This window comes from Corythoichthys intestinalis, chromosome 21 (genome assembly GCF_030265065.1).
Source record: "Corythoichthys intestinalis isolate RoL2023-P3 chromosome 21, ASM3026506v1, whole genome shotgun sequence".
NCBI classification, from domain to species: domain Eukaryota; kingdom Metazoa; phylum Chordata; class Actinopteri; order Syngnathiformes; family Syngnathidae; genus Corythoichthys; species Corythoichthys intestinalis.
The window spans coordinates 16,441,355-16,462,658 of NC_080415.1; positions in this window are offsets into that span (position 1 = coordinate 16,441,355).

The following is a 21,304-nucleotide window of genomic DNA, read 5'->3' on the forward strand; positions in this document are numbered from 1 at the left end:
TATTAAATGCTTCATAGTGAGTCTACTCAAACCCTCTCAGGCTTTGGTAAACGGTGATTGACACATGTGCAAAGTTTTTCTTTTTATATATATATTTTTTGTTTGAAGCAACTTCTTTGATTGAATAATAAAGACACAAATGTCCTAGCCAAAATGTGGCCCAAATGCAAAACAACATTACTTCAATGGAAAAATTTGTTTCAATCAAGAAAAATAGTTTTCAAATGCTTTTTTTGTCTCAAATTTATTTTTGCAATCAAAAACATTTTTTTTTTATTGAAGTGACTTTTTGGGGATTAAAAGTATATACTGTATTTTGATTGAAGCAACTTTGTTTTTGATAGAAGTAACTTTGTTTTTTGATTGAATAATACAAACACAAATCGTTATTGAGAAAGAAAGAAATTAAGAAAGCTTTAAAACTAAAAGCCACCGGGGAGTCTGTTTTTTAAAATATTTGTATTTCATTACATAGACATGCGTCGTCGGGAAGGGAGATTGAGGGATGAAAAAATGAGTTAGATGAGGCCGCTAAAGGCAGTGGATACCTCATCAGCTGGGGGAATAGCAGACCTGGTAAGAACAAGTTTGCAAGGATAGTCGGGTATTAAATACAATTATAAACACAATTACAATGTTTTTCTATAAGATTTTTATGTCATTGCTTTATTAATCATTAGGTGCTAGAGTTGTTAAGTATGGATAATAATGAAATAATAGTTTTAAGAACACCCGCCCCTCCACCGGTCTCTGCACGGCCCTGCTGAAACACAGTGTGGGTCGACAGAGCTCAATATTTTGTTGGGGTGTACAGTGTACTGGAACATATTTCCTCCACACCCTTCTCACCTTTTTAACCCCTGACCCATTTTCATGCCTGTAGTGTTCTTTGGGCATTCTTTCAGACATGCCCAGATCTGCTTCGTCTATTTCAACTTGTCTACCACCAAAAAATTCCTGCACACGTCCACAGTGAACTGCACCGTCAACCTGAGTTCTCTTCAGCACCTTCGCTTACTTTACTTACTTCACATCGATTTGGTAAGTAAATATTTTACTCTTTTATAAACTGTTGCATTGCCTTGTCAGGCAACATCATTCCGCCGCAATGAATGATGGGTAGTTGTGGCAACCATGACTGAGAGTAGTGATTGCTGTTGTTGTGTTATGTGTTTTGTTCAATAAAGTGTGTTGTTTCTTGGGGTCGTGCGGTGTATGGGGCACAAAAAAAGTCTTAAAAACAAAAGCCAGTCTGTCATTCTTCTCCACGTCACTCGCCACAATATTTACTTACCAAATCGAGGTAAAGTAAAGGTGTTGAAGAGTGCTCTAGTTATACTACCGATTGTTCATTTCACACCAAACATTAACAAAACATTCAGCAACATGTCTGCTGCGTCTTAAATGCATTGATGAGCATTTGAAAATACAGTAGTACCACTGCATACGAAGTTAATTCATTCCAGGGCCAATAAGTCAAGATGGTCGTATGTCGAGCAGGATTTTCCCATAAGAATACATTATAATTGCATTAATTCATTTGACAGCCTGAAAACCTACACTAAATCCTTAATTAATGCTGCTGGTACTACTGCAAATAGCAATTACACAGGGCAAAACAAATTATGAATAAAAATCGGAATAATAAGATAATAGTAGTAATAATGATAATAATACCTGTAATAATGTAACGAATCTGGTTCTAATGTGGCGGATGTGTTTTGCGTGGTGTACCCTAACGCACCGTTTGACTGATTTGACAGAGTGAGAGAGGACTTTTTACTTTCAGTTTGTTCAGCGGAGAGTAGGCATGTTGTCCTGCACAAGTTCTGAAATAAATGATTAAAAAACTGACGAAGCTGATGATTTTTTGGCGATGTTACCTCACTAATTATTGTCACCTTAACTTATAAAAACTGGAGAACAGAGGTCGGAGGACGACCGTCGAGATTGTAGACATTCTACAGGCGTATTGTCGAGGCAGTTCACGGACATGCACACCACGCTCATATTTTTCTAACTTGTTTTACTTTTTTTTTATTCTTAGAACCCATGTTGAGTTCTCTCACAAGAAAATCCACCGTGTGCCTGTCTTGCAGGAAAACAAAGGAACTGCGGCGCTGTCAAAAACTGGTGTATTTCGAGCATATCGTCGGATGTAAAAACAAATGGCGAGTCAAATTTTACTTCGGTTGTCGAAAAGATCGTGTGTCGAAGCGATCGTAGGTCAAGGTCCCACTGTAGTTTGTTTCTCCTGAATTAATCCGTTGAGTGTTCTCCCTTCATTTATTAAGGGGTAGGGTCAATAATGTTTGAGAATGTGTTATGATTAAATTAGCATGTATTTATATTTTGGAATTGTTTCAGGTTACGAAGAAATGAAGTTCACCTACATATAATGAATGAGCAGCACTAAAGCTACCTAAGGTATCACTTCAGTACTGTAAGCTCACAATAAATACATTACTATAATTCATTCAAGTCATTTTGAGTACAGAAAACTCAAATAAGTTACTGTAATTTAATTCATTTTAAGTTAATTTGTACTGCGTACTCAAACAATTTTCTATAACTCAGTTATTAAGGTTAATTTGAGTTCTTATAACCTGAAATAATTAAATAAATTGCATCTAATTAACATAAGCGGAGTTTAAGGGGGAGCCAGGGGGTCCACTTCCCCCCTGGTGGTCGAAAAGTGTCATTGCATATAACTGACTTTGACTTGTAAAGCAATAAAGCAAACAACAAAAATGAATGAAATGAACAAAAAATGATATTTTAATAATGGGTCAAAATTATTTTTCAAACAGATCATGTGACTAGCACCTTAGATGGTCATTTGCTTTGCATATTATTTTTTAAAGAATAGAGGACGGCAGTATATTTTTAAATTTATGCTCATTTTCAACTTATTATTATAAATATTCTTGTAAGTTAATTTTATTGCTGACACTGCGTTTTTCACCCCCCCCCCCCCCCCCCGGCCCAAATGTCAAACTCTGCCTATGCTAATTAATGTATGTAACATAAATTAAATTTTCTTTTTTTAAATTAATTTGTTTATTTAACATGTTCTGTTCAGCTGCTTGACAAAGAGAATGGAGATCTAAGTGTCCGATTCCTCTGAACAGTTTTAAGGTGTCACATGGGAGTATGACATACTCCCATTGTGAATATTCAACGTACCTCGTTTATTAGGAGAAAGCAGTAAACAGGAAGGGGCTGTGGGGGAACAGTAGAAAAGAAGGAGAAAGAGAGAAGATTAGATTACATTTTCTCAGAAAGCAATTTTTTTTTTTTTTTTTTTTAAATTAAAGTCAACTTATATTTTACAGTGTACTACTATTACTTCAAGTACACCAGTATAGTTCTGCAGAGAGTCCTAAAAAAACACACACAAGAGCTTTTTATGAAGGATATTTTGACTATTCTTAATGCAATGCTAATAATATTCTGAAAGGCGAGGCAAATTTTATTTATATAGCACAATTCAACACAAGGCAATTCAAAGTGCTTAACATCACATGAAGATCATAAAAATCACATTAAAATCAATAGAACGTAAAAACAAAGACAATTGAAATAGGAAATAAAATTATACATAAAAATCACATTTAATCATGAATAGAATAAAAATAAATAAATACAAAATAAATAAAATAATAAATACTACTCTACAGCTAATAATTTAATTCAGCAATGGAGATAAGCACAAGAGGAATAGAAAGCAAATAGATGAATGAATGAAATATATAGGCAGTTATGGATATGCAGTGCTAAACAAAAGCGTTTTTAGCCCTGATTTAAAGGAGCTAAGTTTGAGCATACTTCAGACCTTCAGGTAACTTGTTCCAGAGCTGAGGAGCATAGTAACTAAATGCTGCCTCACCCTGCTTGGTTCTTGTTCTTGGAACATACAGGAGACCGGTTCCAGATGACCTTAGTCTAGAACCTAGATGTTTCATAGGAATCTAACAAATCAAGCATGTATTTTGGTCCAAGGCCATTAAGTGTTTTGTAGACGAGCAGTAGTATTTTATCGTCCATCCTTTGACTCACCGGAAGCCAGTGTAACGATTTCAAAACCGGTGTAATGTGGTCCAATTTCCTTGTATTTGTGAGGACTCTGGCTGCAGCATTCTGTACTAGCTGCAGCTTCCTGACTGATTTTTTATCAAGACCTGTAAATATACCGTTACAATAGTCCAATCTGCTGAAAATGAATGCATGCATAAGTTTTTCCATGTCTTGTTGAGTCCTATTTCTTAGGTGGTAATAAGCAGATTTAGTGACGGACTTTAGATGGCTATCAATTTTTAGATCTGACTATGAAGAAATGAAGAAACGACAATTTTTGAGTATTATTGGCATTGAAAAAAACTCAAACATACGATCAACAAATACACTTAAATGGTTTTATAAAAGTTTTTGTTCAATTGTATGGCTTGTTTAATATGATTTTTTAAATCTTTTGTCATTCAGGAAAATCTGGTGTCGCTGACTTTTCACCATAATGCACCATAAAGCCCAGTTGTTGGCAATTAAGCACAAAAGAGCTGGAATTGTGAATATTTACTTCACAATAAACCTCATATGCCGCCAAAATTCTACCTGCGCCCTTAAACGTTTGCGTTAGTGGTGACTGTGCATGTGCAACTTGTAAAATAAGAAAAGTTAGACCACAGTCCTGACCTAATGAAATGTCCATCACGTGTCAGCATGAAATAAAGCCTCCCTACACTGTTTACTTAAAATCATGACTTGTTGACTCGAGTCATCAAATGGGCCGCTGTCTCTCCTTGTTTGTTTTCTCCAGTCGTCCAATATCCTCTTACTCACATTCCCTCAGAGCTGCCGTACAAAGAGACGCAAACAGATGGTTAGAGTGTGTACATACAGTCCATATGTAGGTCAGGTGCCGGGTGCTGGTTGCCATGGAAACTGAGAATCAAACAAGAGCACAATCTTCACCGCCCCCGGAGAGACGGACTCGCGGACACTTCTTATCTTCCCTCGCCGCTTAGCCCCTTTTTAGATCATCTCCCCAGATTATGTCAGATGCATCACATTAACATCGTGCAAATGGCTTCAAGCCAGTGGAGAGGTGATCAATAATCCAGCACACATCTGGTGTCTTTGAGCCACATCACAGTTATGATTTTGCAATTAAAGCCATTAAAATGGGGGGGGGCAAAAAGTAATCCTACACCGTGACCTCAGATAGAACGCATACAGAATGAATTAACAGTGTTTTACATTTCTTGCGTTAGCTCGAAAATCAAATTTTGTTTCCCTCAAAATTCTTTAGACATCAGCCCGTAGTCAAATCTGTAGTTTATGGGAGTAAGTAAGTTCATATAGTTGTCAAAGGAAGGTCACACTTTGCTTAAAACGGAGAAAAACGTAAAGCACCAGCACAATGCTTTTAACATGTTCGCAATCATTGAATCATGTTACATACCCAATTGTATTCAATTTTTTTATATATATACAGTGGGGCAAATAAGTCAACCACCAATTGTGCAAGTTCTCCCACTTGAAAATATTAGAGAGGCCTGTAATTGTCAACATGGGTAAACCTCAACCACGAGAGGCAGAGTGTGGAAAAAAAACAGAAAATCACATTGTTTGATTTTTAAAGAATTTTATTTCCAAATTATAGTGGAAAATAAGTATTTGGTCGCCTAAAAACAAGCAAGATTTCTGGCTGTCAAAGAAGTCTAACTTCTTCTAACGAGGCTCCACTCGTTACCTGTATTAATGGCCACTGTTTTAACTAAAGATGTCCCGATTGATCATCAGGTCCAATCACGTCATTTTCAAAGTATCGGAATCGGCAAAAAAAAATCGGACATGCCTTTAAAAAAATTTTTTTTTTTTTTTTAATTAAATCGTTTTCAAATTGTATTTCACGTTACAGACAACATGTCTTACACTCATCCAGAGTAGACATGTGCCGGTTACCGGTTTCACGGTTTACCGTGGTGTGAAAACGTCGCGGTTTCAAAACCACTAAAATTTTCCGTCATAACTTAGTACGGTATTCGCTATTTTTCATGTGCCAAAATGCAGCCGAAGTGGCTTGGTGCAGCAGCGCTCACCCTTCCCGTTTGTTGCCGTGAGTGTTAGTGACTCTATTCTGCTAAACAGCCAGCAAACCCAAAAACAAACCCTCCAAACACAAGGCGTACTTTTCTTCGATTTATTGAGCTCTCAAATCGTGGTGAAATATACAAATGAATACATTTAAAACGTTATACAATTGTATTTTTCCACATGTGAGTAGGTTCAACAGGATAGCAGTAGCACCATGAAAAAGGTCGCAAAAAACAAAACATACATTTTCCTTTCAAATTCAATATACAAACTAACTAAAACTTACAAAGACGAATGTTAGCCTAGGCTAAGCTGGGAGAGCAGCTTCGTCGACGTTTTATGTCTCACAGCCGCTGAGTGATAAACAAGCTTGAATGAAGGAGAGGAGACTAACTAACTTATACATTTTAAACTAACTTATTAACTTATGAATTCTTTGTTCTTTTTAACACAAAGGCATGACATCATGGAGAAGAAAGTTGACACAGTGGCTGAAAATGGCAAAACTTCAGCTTCTCCCCCTCAAGAAAAGACATACAGTATATATTTTTAATTTTATTTAGAAGTGTTTTTACTTTTTTATAGCAATTATTTTGTCCTTGCTCTAATATTGAGCAACTTGAGCTGTGGCTGTGGGTATAGTCTAGGTTCTATTTATTTTAATTTTATATAAAATATTTGTTATTTTTTGTTTTTTTATTTTCACATTAGTTTATTTTCACATTATATTCATGTTCCAATTTGCAAATATGTTCTGGAAAAAAAACCTGTTCAATGGAAAAAAGTTTTTTTTTTTTTTTTTTCTTTTCTTTTTTTTAAAAACCCATACATCTCAAAATTTTGGAGCTATAATTGCAATACCGTGATACCGTGAAACCGCGGTATTTTTGCTCGCGGTTATCGTACCGTCAAAATCTCATACCGGCACATGCCTAATCCAGAGTCTTTAGTTTTGGCTTAAAGTAGGGCTATCAAAGTTATCGTGTTAACGGCGGTATTTAATTTTTAAAAAATTAATCACGTTAAAATATTTAACGCAATTAACGCATGCGTTGCACGACCCACTCATGCATTGTCGCGTTCAATCTAAAATGGCGCCATTTTACTTATATATAAAGCTAAAAGGCAGCGTAATATGAGTAGAGTGAATTTTGCCAGCCTTTTTTTAATTGGCTTAAGCCTTACAATCCCTCTCTCAACAATTAGAAATGTCGTGGGAAGCAATGTGGGGAAGAAAGGAAGTAGTTGATCTTTGTCTTAACACCCTATGTTATTTCCCAACGCAGAGAAGATATATCAATTGGTGCCACTACGCACAGTCATGGTTGCACTTCCCATCATGCATTTGGGCAGAACAGTTAAATGGCTACAGTATCATTTACTGAAAGCTCAACATTCATTCATTCATTCATTTTCCATGCCGCTTTTTCCTCACGAGGGTCGCAGAGGTGCTGCTAACTATGGGCAGTAGGCAGGGGACACCCTGAACTGGTTGCAAGTCAATTGCAGGGCAAAAGGAGACCTACAACCATTCACGCACACACTCATACTTACGGACAATTTAGAGTGGTCAATCAGCCTACCATGCATGTTTTTGGGATGTGGGAGGAAACCGGAGTTCCCGGAGGAAACCCACGCAGGCATGGGGAGAACATGCAAACTCCACACAGGAAGGCCAAAGCCCGGGATTGAACCCTTGATCTCAGAAGTGGGAGGCAGATGTGCTAACCACTCAGCCACCGTGCCGCCTGAAAGCTCAACAACTACACTAAATGGCAATATTTAGTCACAATATACAAAGTCATATTTATCCTTTAAGAATTACAAGTCTTTCTATCCGTGGATCCCTCTCACAGAAAGAATGTTAATAATGTTAATGCCATCTTGAGGATTTATTGCCATAATAAACAAATACAGTACTTATGTACTGTATGTTGAATGTATATATTCGTCTGAGTTTTATTCATTTTTTTTCATAATGCATTGCCAAAATGTATATGATCGGGAAAAATTATCGGGAATGATTGGAATTGAATCGAGAGCAAAAAAAAAAAGCAATCGGATCGGGAAATATCGGGATCGGCAGATACTCAAACTAAAACGATCGGGATCGGATCGGGAGCAAAAAAAACAATAATCTGAACAACCCTAATTATCAGTATAAAAGACACCTGTCCACGACCTCAGTCAGTCACACTCCAAACTCCACTATGGCCAAGACAAGAGCTGTCGAAGGACACCAGAGACAAAATTGTAGACCTGCACCAGACTGGGAAGACTGAATCTGCAATAGCTAAAACGCTTGGTGTAAAGAAATCAACTGTGGGTGCAATTTTTAGAAAATGGAAGATCCACAAGACCACTGATAATCTCCCTCGATCTGGGGCCCCATGCAAGATCTCTCCCCGTGGCGTCAAAATGATAACAAGAACAGTGAGCAAAAATCCCAGAACCACACGGGGGGACCAAGTGAATGACCTTCAGAGAGCTGGGACCACAGTAACAAAGGCTATTATCAGTGACACAATGCGGTGGCAGGGACTCAAATCCTGCACTGCCAGACGTGTTCCCCTGCTGAAGCCAGTACACATCCAGGCCCGTCTGCGGTTCGCTAGAGAGAATTTGGATGATCCAGAAAAGGACTGGCAGAATGTGTTATGATCAGATGAAACCAAAATAGAACTTTTTGGTAGAAACACAGGTTCTCGTGTTTGGAGGAGAAAGAATACTGAATTGCATCCGAAGAACACCATACCCACTGTGAAGCATGGGAGTGGAAACATCATGTCTTGGGGCTGTTTTTCTGCAAAGCAACCAGGACGACTGATCTGTGTAAAGGAAAGAATGAATGGGGCCATGTATCGAGAGATTATGAGTAAAAAATTTCCTTCCATCAGCAAGGGCATTGAAGATAAAACGTGGCGGGTCTTTCAGCATGACAATAATCCCAAACACACAGCCAGGGCAACAAAGGAGTGGCTTTGTAAGAAGCATTTCAAGGTCCTGGAGTGGCCTAGCCAGTCTCCAGATCTCAACCTCATAGAAAATCTGTGGAGGGAGTTGAAAGTCCGTGTTGCCCAACGACAGCCCCAAAACATCATTGCTCTCGAGGAGATCTGCATGGAGGAATAGGCCAAAATACCAGCAACAGTGTGTGAAAAGCTTGTGAAGAATTACAGAAAACGTTTGGCCTCCGTTATTGCCAACAAAGGGTATGTAACAAAATATTGAGAAGAACGTTTAGTATTGACCAAATACTTATTTTCCACCATGTTTTGCAAATAAATTCTTTAAAAATCAAACAATGTGATTTTCTATTTTTTTTCCCCACATTCTGTCTCTCATGGTTGAGGTTTACCCATGTTGACAATTACAGGCCTCTCTAATATTTTCAAGTGGGAGAACTTGCACAATTAGTGGTTGACTAAATACTTATTTGCCCCACTGTACAAGGGTTATTCTATGAATAATGTGAATTTTTCAGGATCGACAAGTTTCCTGAGAGAAACATGTGCGGCGCCATCTTTGACATTTTCTGCTATGGATTTCCGGTTTAGACAGAACAACATGAAGTGCGGTTGAAGTAAGCAGTGTGTAGACAAAGTTAAAACTGCAAAATCAAACCAGAGGAACCCACGGAATCTCCAAAAATTGATTCAGCACGACAATAGATGAAGCTCTGGGACTTTTTGTGCTATGCGTTTGATTTTGTCACTTCGTTAATCGTTCATGGACAAAATTCTAACAATCTGTGCACCTGTGTTAAAATGAAGTGTAGATTGATACGCCGGCCACTTGAGTGACCAAAATGAGGCAAAATTACAAATAATATTAAAGTTGCTGAATGCAGAAGGGCTGACAGTTGTTACAAGGAAATACAACAAGGTATTTTTCATCTGGTTATAGTTATGGTATTAGATCTCATCACACATGTACATATAGACACAAATAGTATGTTTTTTTTATTGCAGATATTGATCGCAATAAAACTGTAGGACAACATGATTGCAGTTCTTGTTTTATTTAAAACGATTGGTGTATGTACAAAAGAGGTCAATAAATCACCATTTATCAAATTATTAGAAAAATATTAACGAAGGTGAAACATAAGTCAAGCCTTTTATCATCAAAGTAGAATGCACGTAGTCTCGTTATTTGTCCATCACCGTACACTGTTGTTGTCAGGCACGTCAGGTTGTCCTTCCTTTCCTAACAGCGTTTTCAAACCTGTAAACAAACGAACTAAAACTTGTAACAATTGCATTGATGCATTTAGGGTAAGAAGTCCATGTATGACTTGTACTAGATGAGTGTTTTCCATTTCTTTATCCTTGTATAACTAGATTTAGCGAAGCTAATGATGTCTCAGCAGTGACGCAAAACACAGAATTGTAGTCAAATTTTAGTATTGCATCCTTGCATCACATACTATTTTTATAGATTAAAACATGACCCAAATAATAGACATCATAATGTATTGACGGGACACGGGGCCAATTCATAGGGGTCCTATCTCTGTCAAAGTTGACCGAGTGGAAACACAAAGAGCTTTTTACGTTGAAAGTTCTTGTGAATAAATGCTTAAATCCTTTCATTCTTTATGTATATGGACATTAAACAGTCCCGATTCTTAGTAAAAAGCAAAAAAATGGGCAGCATTTATTTTACGTAAATATGTCGAATGTGCTGCTAGTCGTTAAGCCACTGTGGCACCGCCTTGTCACCGCAAAGAGCTTTTTATGTTGACATTCTTGTGAACAAATGCTTAAATCCCTGAATTCTTTATAGATATGGATGTAAAACTGTCTGGATTTTTGGTTAAAAGCAAAAAAAAAAAAAACAGGCAGTTAGCATTAGGAGTGGGAACCTCTCGATACATACGATCAAAGCTCACTATAACGATGATGTGACGATATAGCAATACAATGATTTTCGATACATTTCGATACAGCTGAGAAGTGCGAGTTCCATGTTCCGGAAACCACATTCCTAGGATACGTCGTGGGAAAGGGGGAGCTACGCATGGACCCAGCAAAAGTTACAGCGGTTCTGCACTGGCCTTGTCCATCTGACCGAAAGCAGCTACAGCGATTTCTCGGGTTCGCTAATTTCTACCGCAGATTTATTCGCAATTATAGCCGGATAGCGGCTCCGCTCACCGCCCTCACCTCCACCGCCAAACCATTCCTCTGGTCTGACGCTGCAGACTTCCGCCTTCGGCGACCTCAAGAGCCGGTTCACCACGGCCCCGGTGCTGGTCCATCCCAGCCCCTCACTGCAGTACATCGTGGAGGTCGATGCCTCGGAGATTGGCGTGGGCGCGGTGCTATCCCAACGCCGTCCGGCTGACAGCAAGATCCACCCATGTGCTTTTTTCTCTCGTAGGCTCTCCCCCGCTGAACGAAATTATAGCATCGGGGACAGGGAACTCTTGGCGGTAAAACTGGCATTGGAAGAATGGCGCCACCTACTGGAAGGGACACCCCAGCCCTTCGTCGTGCTCACAGACCATAAAAACCTGGAATACCTCAAGTCCGCCCGGAGATTGAATCCCCGACAAGCCAGGTGGGCCCTGTTTTTCAGCCGCTTCAATTTCACCCTGTCCTATATTCCAGGTAGCAAAAACACCAAGCCCGACGCCCTGTCACGCCAATTCCAAACAGGTGAACCCAAGGAAGAACCAGCCCCCATTCTTCCACCTACTTGCTTCATTGCCTCGATGGAGTGGGAGATCGAGCGGAAGGTGAAAGACTCCCATGGGGAACATCCAGACCCTCGAGCAGGCCCACAACCTAACTTGTTTGTACCCCAGGATCTCCGTTCCCAGGTGCTGGAGTGGGCTCACACTTCTCGGCTGTTCTGCCACCCCGGCATCCGTAGGATGCTGGCTGTGCTGCGCCAGCGGTTCTGGTGGCCCACCATGCCTGAGGACACCAGATCCTATGTTCTGGCATGTACAGTTTGTGCTCGCACTAAAACTACCACCAAGCCCAGCTCTGGACTCCTTCGGCCGTTACCCATTCCTAGCCGCCCTTGGTCCCACATAGCCCTGGACTTCGTCACCGGCCTGCCTCCTTCCAAGGGCAACACAGTTATACTCACCGTAGTGGATAGGTTCTCCAAAGCTGCCCATTTCATCCCCCTGCCCAAGCTACCAACAGCAACGGAAACCACGACCTTGCTCACAACCCATGTGTTCCGTTTACATGGCATCCCGGCAGATATAGTCTCTGACAGGGGACCCCAGTTCACTTCCCAGGTCTGGAAGGCCTTCTGTGCGGCCCTGGGTGTTGGCATAAGCCTCTCCTCCGGTTACCACCCGCAGACCAATGGCCAGTGCGAGCGAACAAACCAACAGCTCGAAGCAGCCATCCGTTGCACCACACAAGCTCACCCCAACACCTGGCGCGATCAACTGCCCTGGATCGAATACGCGCACAACACCCTGCCAAATGCCTCATCAGGTATGTCTCCCTACCTGTGCTCCTTGGGTTACCAACCGCCGTTGTTCCCTTCACAGGAACGCGACATTGCCGTCCCGTCTGTCCAAGCCCACATTGATCGTTGCTCCAAGGTCTGGGAGAAAGCGCGCTCTGCACTCCTCCGTGCGTCTGAGAAATCCCGTACTCAGGCTGACCGCCGCCGCAGGCCTGCACCCGTCTACACCGTTGGTCAGAAGGTGTGGCTCTCTTCAAAGACCCTACCGCTCAAGACTGAGTCGGTCAAGCTTTCCCCCCGGTTCGTTGGTCCCTTTGAAATCACCAAGATAGTGAATCCTAACGCCGTGCGCCTCAAGCTCCCTGCCCATTTCAGAGTCCACCCTACCTTCCACGTCTCCCAAGTCAAGCCTGTTTCCACGTGCCCTTTGGCACCCCCTGTTCAGCCACCTCCACCGCCCCTGTCTATCGATGGGGGTCCTGCCTACCATGTGGAGCGGCTTCTCGATGTCCGCCGCCGTGGCCGTGGGCTCCAATACCTGGTGGACTGGGAGGGTTACGGCCCGGAAGAACGGTCCTGGATCCCTGCTCGGTGGGTGTTGTCCCGCGAGCTCATCCGTGACTTCCACCGTGCCCATCCTGGACGTCTTCGTCGGGCGCCAAGTGGCGCCCGTAGACGGGGGGGTCCTGTTAGGGCCTCTGCCCCTTCCTCCTGAGACCTAAGCCACCTCCGGCAGGTGTGCATGTTTTTACTGATTGCAGGTTGGACGACAGACGGGTGGAGCGGCCACAGGTGCTGGCAATGCCAATCAACCATCCATAAAAGCCAGTGGACGCCTCCACCTCGTCGCCCGATCAACTCGTCTGGTTCCACCGTCAGTTGTTTCTCGCATTGCTTTGATACGTTCTCCTGATCACCGGCTCACGACTTGTTTTTTCTCTCGCCCCAGGACCTGTTCTATGCGCGCCCCTTGTCGGATTCCACGCCTGCCTCCCTCCGAGCTTCCTCGCCTCACGCCAGCTCAACTACCCTGAGCCAAGTCATCAGCCCTCGCCACATTCTTGTGATCACCAATAAAAGATTACTCATCTCACTCCTGTGTGTCTGCTCTGGGATCCCCTCTTGCTCACGCAACCTTAACACCAACAGTCTTAACCTTCGTTAACCCCTTAGACTTACTCGCCGATCCCCTGGAGTTCGATTGGACCCAGGTTATGAACCACTGCTCTACATTCAACAAATATACATAAAGTATTAAATTCAAGTATCAATGGATTAAATTTGGAAAAAAAGGGGGAAAAATGGTAAATAAAAGAACAGATGTCACTTCTCAGAACACTTTCTGTATGCACTGTATCGTCTCGAGACCACTGAATGTGTTCCTTCCTTTTATTGACATGCGTGACCTTGTTGGCGCGGGTTGGAGGGCTTCCGAGCAACACAAAAGGGGCTCTCCCCGCTTGTCTTCCTTCATCACACATCACTATGGCGAGCGCACGTGAGTCGATGGTGCATGCGGAATGCTGATGAGGAAGCAAAAAGAAAAGCTGGAGATGCCAGAGAGAAAATGGATCCCCCACCACCACATTGTTCAATAATGTTCAAATACTGTTATGTCCCCGAATACATACGACGTGTGCGTATGTACTGGACTCTCAAGTGTGATATTGTTTCCTCTTTCTTATCGCACCTTCATTAGACTTCCCCTGTATGTTTAATTCTTTGTCATCACAGTGGCCCACTTTTAATGTCTGTCCAGGCTAATGAGGTGAAAAATTAGCTGCAGGCTCTCCAGGGAAGCTTTTAGAGGCAACAACATGAAATGCTTTATTTGGGGAGGGAGATTAGGCATTGTGTATTTATTCTCCACATAAAAGGGATTATTCAAAAGGCCAATGATGATGAGGGACGCTTGATGTCTTTTCCAGGTCACAATAGAGCGAAGAGGATTGAATGAAGGCCAAAGGATTTTGTTGTTGTTGTTCCCAAGCAAAGACATGAAGGCCGTCACATTGGCCGGTGAGGTAGCAACAATACACGGCTTACAACACCACAAGTGGATTTAAAATGAGTGTTTATTAACTCAGTGGCTGCCATTGAAAGCGTCTGACGTCCAATCCAGCCGAGAGACGTGACAGATTGTAGTTGATGTGATGAACGGCATTGCTTTAATCCAGTTATGTCCGTGTTATGATGAATTGACTGTCAACTGTAGTTCAGCATAATAAGGCTTCTCTTCCTTCTTGAAGTAATAAATCAATCATCCATGTACTCTACTTTAATGCATATATGAAATCATCTTATTAGTAAATTAGTTTTATGTTACTCCCTACCAATCTGCTGCCACGTACAGGTGACAGCACCATATTACTCCTATAAAACGATGATTCCTCCTCGAGTGTTCTATTAAGTCTTTTGTGGGTCAGCAACTAGCGCAAGCTATTATGCAACAGCGATATCTTGTGGCTGTTCATGGTACTAACGCAGAAAAAGATCAGTCTGCGTTCAACGATATAAACATCTTGTTTTTCCCCTTCAGTAACCTTCATTTTGAAGGTGATCAATGATAATAAACACTTTGAGAACAGTGCACTTTATATACCAATATATGAAGGAAATAATTTACCCTTTTAGGTTTTATTGACGATGATAACTTTATGACAGACACACATGGCAGTCCATAAGAAATAAAGAAACAACATTCATACAAAATAATACATTTATGTATTTTTAAAATTAATACAAACATACAGGCATTTCTCCATTAATGACTCACATTTGAGCATATAGTTGCGTAAAGAAACACTATGTAACTTTTAGTTTTGGTCGATTTTTGCGACGCCAGTGGACAATAGCGGTAGTGTTTTGCCTTACGGAAGACTGAGTTTCCTATGAGGACCAGCACACACCCAAAAAGTGTCGTAAAATCACCAAGCAATCAAAAATCAATCTCCCGGTCACCTGCATATAGAATAGAATAGAATAGAATAGAATAGAATAGAATAGAATAGAATAGAATAGAATAGAATAGAATAGAATAGAATAGAATAGAATAGCCCTTTATTGTCATTATGCAGTTGTACAATAAAATTGTGGAGCATCTAACCTAACCCTTTACAGTGCAGGACAAGTAAAAATCTCGAAAGTGCCTTGCAACAACAAAAGTATAAAATCTTTTTTTTTTTATCTTTCTTTTTTTTTTTAACCTGTCCTGTTCAGCTGTTTGACACAGAGAATGGAAGTCTAAGTGCCCGGGTTGTCTGAACAGTTTTAATGTTTCACATTGAGAGTCTGATACACTCCCATTGTGATCATTCCAAAATACCTTTTTATTATGACAAAGCAGCGAACAGGAAGGGATTATGGGGGGATAGAAGAAAAGCAACACAAGAGAAGAAAGAAACACATACACAAACAACAACAAGAAATACATAGAACATCTAGACTAATTATTAAGATGCTGGTGCCATCGTCAGTGAGATGTATTTCCGGTTTACACCATGTGGGGGCCTATTAGCCAGTGAAAGAGGGGGACGGGGGTGGGGGTGTCTATAAGCTAAGTGACTGAAAGAGGTAGAGTGTACACAAATCAGTTCTGTGATCTAGAACCCAGTAATCGTGTGAAGCGCAGCCCATCCGTCCTCCCACAGCCCAGGGGGGTCCTCCGGGCCACCCGCGCACCCATCAACCGGCCTTCAAGGATGGCAGGAGGGGACGCACCACCAACCTCACGTCTACCCCCACCCCCGCCCGCTCACCCGGGCCACCAGCCGCAGCCCCCCAACCGGCACGCCACGCCACGCTACGGGAAAAGTATAAAATCTAAATAAATATAAAATATGTATGAGGTAGTCCTATGTTCAAGCAGTGCAAATAATTGAAGTGAGGTAGCAGCAGTTGACAGTGGAGGCATTGAATATTGCACAAGTAAAACATTTCGAAAGTGGATTGCTAGAACAAAAGTGTAAAATCTAATAAATATAAAATATGTATGATGTAGTCCTACATTCAGGCAGCGCAAATAATTGAAGTGAGGTAGGGGCAGTTGACAGTGACAGCATTGAATATTGCACATTAACATTGCAAGTAGATAAGTATTGCACATAGAAATTAAGTGTGAATAGAAGTTAAGTAGCAGATGTTGACAGTGAGGTATTGAATATTGTCCTTAGTAAGTATTGCTCATAGTATATTGCATGTAAATGAATAGTTGGACATTGGGTGATGTGGTGTTACATATGGCTGTTCAGGGTGGAGATGGCTTTAGCAAAGAAACTGTTCCTCAGTCTGTTTGTTCCTGCTTTTAAACACCTATAGCGTCTCCCAGAGGGGAGCAGTTCAAACAGCCGGGAACCAGGATGTGAGCTGTCCTTGAAGATGTTTAGAGCTCTGCTGAGGCAACGAGAGGAGTAGATGTCCATCAGAGAGGGGAGAGGACAGCCAATGATCCTCTGCACTGTCTTGACTGTCCTCTGAAGCCTCTCCCTGTCTGCAGCAGTGCAGCCCCCGTACCAGGTGGAAATACAGTATGCTAGTAGGTTCTTAATTGATGTTTGGTAGGAGGCCAACAGCAGCTTCCTATCCAGCTTGTTCTTCCTGAGGACTCGCGGGAGGTGCAGACACTGCTGAGCTTTCTTTATGATAGCAGTTATGTTTGCTGTCCATGAGAGGTAATCTGAGATCTGGACTCCCAGGAACCTGAAAGTGTGGACACTCTCCACACATTCGCCGTTGATGTACAGGGGCGGCGGGTCGGTACCGGTCCTCTTGAAGTCCATGATGACCGCTTTGGTTTTGGTGGTGTTCAGGTGGTGTTGTCTGAGCACCAGGCTGAGAGTTTGTTGACTTCCTTTCTGTAGGGTGCCTCATCTTCCTGTGAGATTAGTCCAACCACTGTGGTGTCATCAGCAAACAATGGTGTTGCTCCTGTGGATTGGACTGCAGTCGTAGGTGTAGAGGCAGTACAGGGAACAGAGCCGGTGCTCAATGTGAAGGTGGAAGAATGGTGGGGTCCAAGTCTCATAGTCTGGGGTCTGTTGGACAAGAAGTCCTTGATTTATGCATTAAACAACATTTCTGTTTCCAGCGGCTGTGTAAAGCATGAATAGTAATAAGGTGATTGAATCCAATTGTGGCTAAACAACAGCATCTGACGGTTAGCAGCCGTGTGACAACGTGTGGCTAACCCCCCAACCTCACCCGACCTCAGGTTGTGTGTGTGTGTTGAGGGGGGGGGTGTTCTGTCATGCCAGCGAGTGAAAGCTGGGCCAATGTTTATTCTTGAGTATCACCCTCCGTGAGCCATCACCTTATTGTGGTGGAGGGGTTGGCGTGTCCCAATGATTCTACGAGCTAAGTTGTCTGGGGCTTTAAGCCCCTGGCAGGGTCACCCATGTAGATGAGCGGATAACTTCCCTCCGCCTTCGGGTGGGGGGACGGGTTCTGACTGTTGTTTGCGCTCATGCACCGAACAGCAGCTCAGAGTACCCACCCTTTTTGGAGTCCTTCGAGGGTGTGCTGGAGAGCGCCCCTCTGGGGACTCCCTCATTCTCCTGGGGGAGTTCAACGCTCATGTGGGCAATGACATTGAGACCTGGAGGGGCGTGATTGGGAGGAGGAGGAGGGTCCGTCGGGAAGTTGACTCTTGGAATCAGGAGGAGGAGTGTGGTTTTCGTCCCGGACGTGGAACAGTTGACCAGCTCTACACCCTCGGCAGGGTCCTCGAGGGTGCATGGGAGTTCGCCCAACCAGTCTACATGTGTTTTGTGGATCCGGAGAAGGCGTTCGACCGTGTGCCACGTATAGTCCTGTGGGGGGTGCTCCGGGAGTATGGGGTACGGAGCCCCTTGGTAAGGGCTGTTTGGTCCCTGTACGACCAGTGTCAGAGTTTGGTCCGCATTGCCGGCAGTAAGTCTTATTCGTTCCCAATGAGGGTTGGACTTCGCCAAGGCTACCCTTTGACACTGATTCTTTTCATAATTGGTATGGACAGAATGGCAGCCGAAATGTTGAGGGGGTCCGGTTTGGTGACCTCAGCATTGCATCTCTGCTTTTTGAAGATTATGTGGTGCTGTTGGCTTCACCAAGCCGTGACCTCCAACTCTCACTGGAGCGTTTTGCAGTCAATTGTGAAGCAGTTGGGATGAAGATCAGCACCTCCCAATCCGAGACCATGTTCCTCAGTCGGAAAAGGGTGGCGGGCCCTCTCCGGGTCGGGGATGACATCCTGCCCCAAGTGGAGGAGTTGAAGTATCTTGGGGTCTTGTTCACGAGTGAGGGTATGAGGGAGCGGGAGATTGACAGGGGGATCGGTGCATTGTCTGCAGTAATGCGGACTCTGCCCTTGTCTGTAGTGGTAAAGAAGGAGCTGAGCCGAAAGGCAAAGCTCTAGATTTACCAGGTGATCTACGTTCCTACCCTCACCTATGGTCACGAGCTGTGGGTCGTGACCGAAAGAAAAAGTTCCGGATACAAACGACCGAAATGAGTTTCCTCCGCAGGGTGTCCGGGCTCTCCCTTAGAGATTGGGTAAGAAGCTCGGTCATCCGGGAGGAACTCGGCGTCGAGCTGCTACTCCTCCACGTTGAGAGGAGCCAGCTGAGGTGGCTCGGGCATCTGGTTCGGATGCCTGCTGGACACCTACCTGGAGAGGTGTTCCGGGCATGTCCCACCTCCAGGAGAGACTATGTCTCTCAGCTAGCCTGGGAACAACTTGGGATCGCGCTGGAGGAGTTGGTTGAAGGGGCTGGGGGAAGGGAAGTCTGGGCTTCCCTGTTAAAATGCTGCCCCACGACAGAGCAAGCGGAAGATGGATGGATGGATGGATGGATGGATGGATGGATGGATGGATATCCTGGCAACCTCCCTTTTTTTTCCCTCCTCGGACAAAACTTTTTGTTTGCTTTTGTTGGTCTGCCATCTTTGCAGAATTCGCACGAAAGCGTTCGGATCAACTTCTGTCTTTATCATGAACAGGTAATGGGGAAGTGACGCATGCCGTGAAACAGTCAGCACATTTGTAGTTTTTTTGTGTGGCAGGGTTCCTGCTACCCTCCTCAAAGTTAATCAGTCCTGGTGAAAGCGATACAGACCCCCTCAAGATATAAAAGAGGTGTCATTCGACTAGTTGTTAGTAAGCTTGAGAACGATAAACCGATACGACCGGATATCCGGTTTTACAGGTGAGAGATACAGCTGTATCGATAGTAAACTTACCATTCGACAGTAATTAGCCATTAAATATTCAATGAACCGATAGCAGAGATAGAATTCGGCCATCGCGAGCACAAGAATCGGCTTCTAATGCCTAGTTCAATGCATTGCTTCATATGATAATAATTTCGCTTTTACTTCACATGCTGCGCTGTGTCATGCTGCGCTTGTGTCATTCACCACACAGCGCACTTAGATTGAGACCGCACGCATATAATATGGACAAGCACCACTCACAGTCGTGGTTGCCTCAACTTCCCGTGCGTTTCAGCAGAACAGCTACCAGTCGCTGTCATTACCCGATCGTCACGGGCGTGTCATAACAACGCGAGAGTTAACAAAACCACTGTAACTCACACCCCGTAGCGTTTTCTTCACAGCCCAAAACGAAAATAGTAGTGGCAACGAAGCAACATGCTAAAACAATGGACAGTTCTAGCACCGACGCCAGCGCCGTGCAGCGATTGATTTTCAACGCATCCAGGAAAACAAAAGTCGGACTTTGAAGTGATGAAGGGATCCAGATCTGTTCGCATGGGACAGAGCTAGTGTGAAGTGTGGAGCGGTACAGAGATCGTGAGTTTTTAACCCTGAAAAATAACCCACTATAGTGGTGGAAAGGGCAGCATGACCCTCTGGAGATTTTGTTTCCACGAAACGCAGTCTACTTAAACATGAACATGTGGATTACTGTAGTTGATCTTCCTCAAGAAAAATCTGCCCTTCAAAAAAAGATATGGACAGTGATGAGGAATAAAAAATGTGGAAGCACAGGCATAAGTGAATGACTTTGCTGTGTATAAGGTTAAAGTAATGATTATTGACCTGTCTGTCTAAAATGCCATGTTTTTATTCCCCCAATTATACCAGTAGTAAAGCATAATTTATTATTTATTTATAATAACAGTAGCGGGTTTAATTCTTTTTTTCTAGAGCTGCTGCATATAATTAATATTTTTTGTTTGTAAGATGTTTACGTTGAAAGTTCTTAAATAACTTACTAATTTTGTTCAAAACACCAGGAAATACAGTAATTGAATTACTGCACTTTATTGTTGTCTGTCACTGGAGTTTTATTTTATTATCAATCCCATCCAACAAAATAACGGTCATATAGTAAGCCTTTTTTTTTTTTTTTTTTTAATAAAAAATAAAACATAACATTGGTATGAAATTTTGTTGTTTCATTTTGCTATTAGAAATGGGTTTTTTTCCCTCTATGTTTAAAATACAATACGAACACACACAACAAATGTTTACTATCGTATCGCTTTCACTCTGTATCGAACCGTATCGTTCTTACACTGTATCGAATCGTATCGAATCGCTCGGCCTTAAAAATGCAGCGTTTTTTAATCGAATCGTAACTTGTGTATCTAGATACATATCGAATCTTGCCTGGTATACCAGACTCACCGCTGTTCCAGCGATTGAGTCTGGCGACCATGTGGCGAATCAAATTCCGAGGGCGGAGCAAGCCACAGCAAACAGACAGCGGAGTGGACCAATCAGCGACGGGCAGACGTGACGTTGTTAAAGCGACAAGTAATTAGCGTGA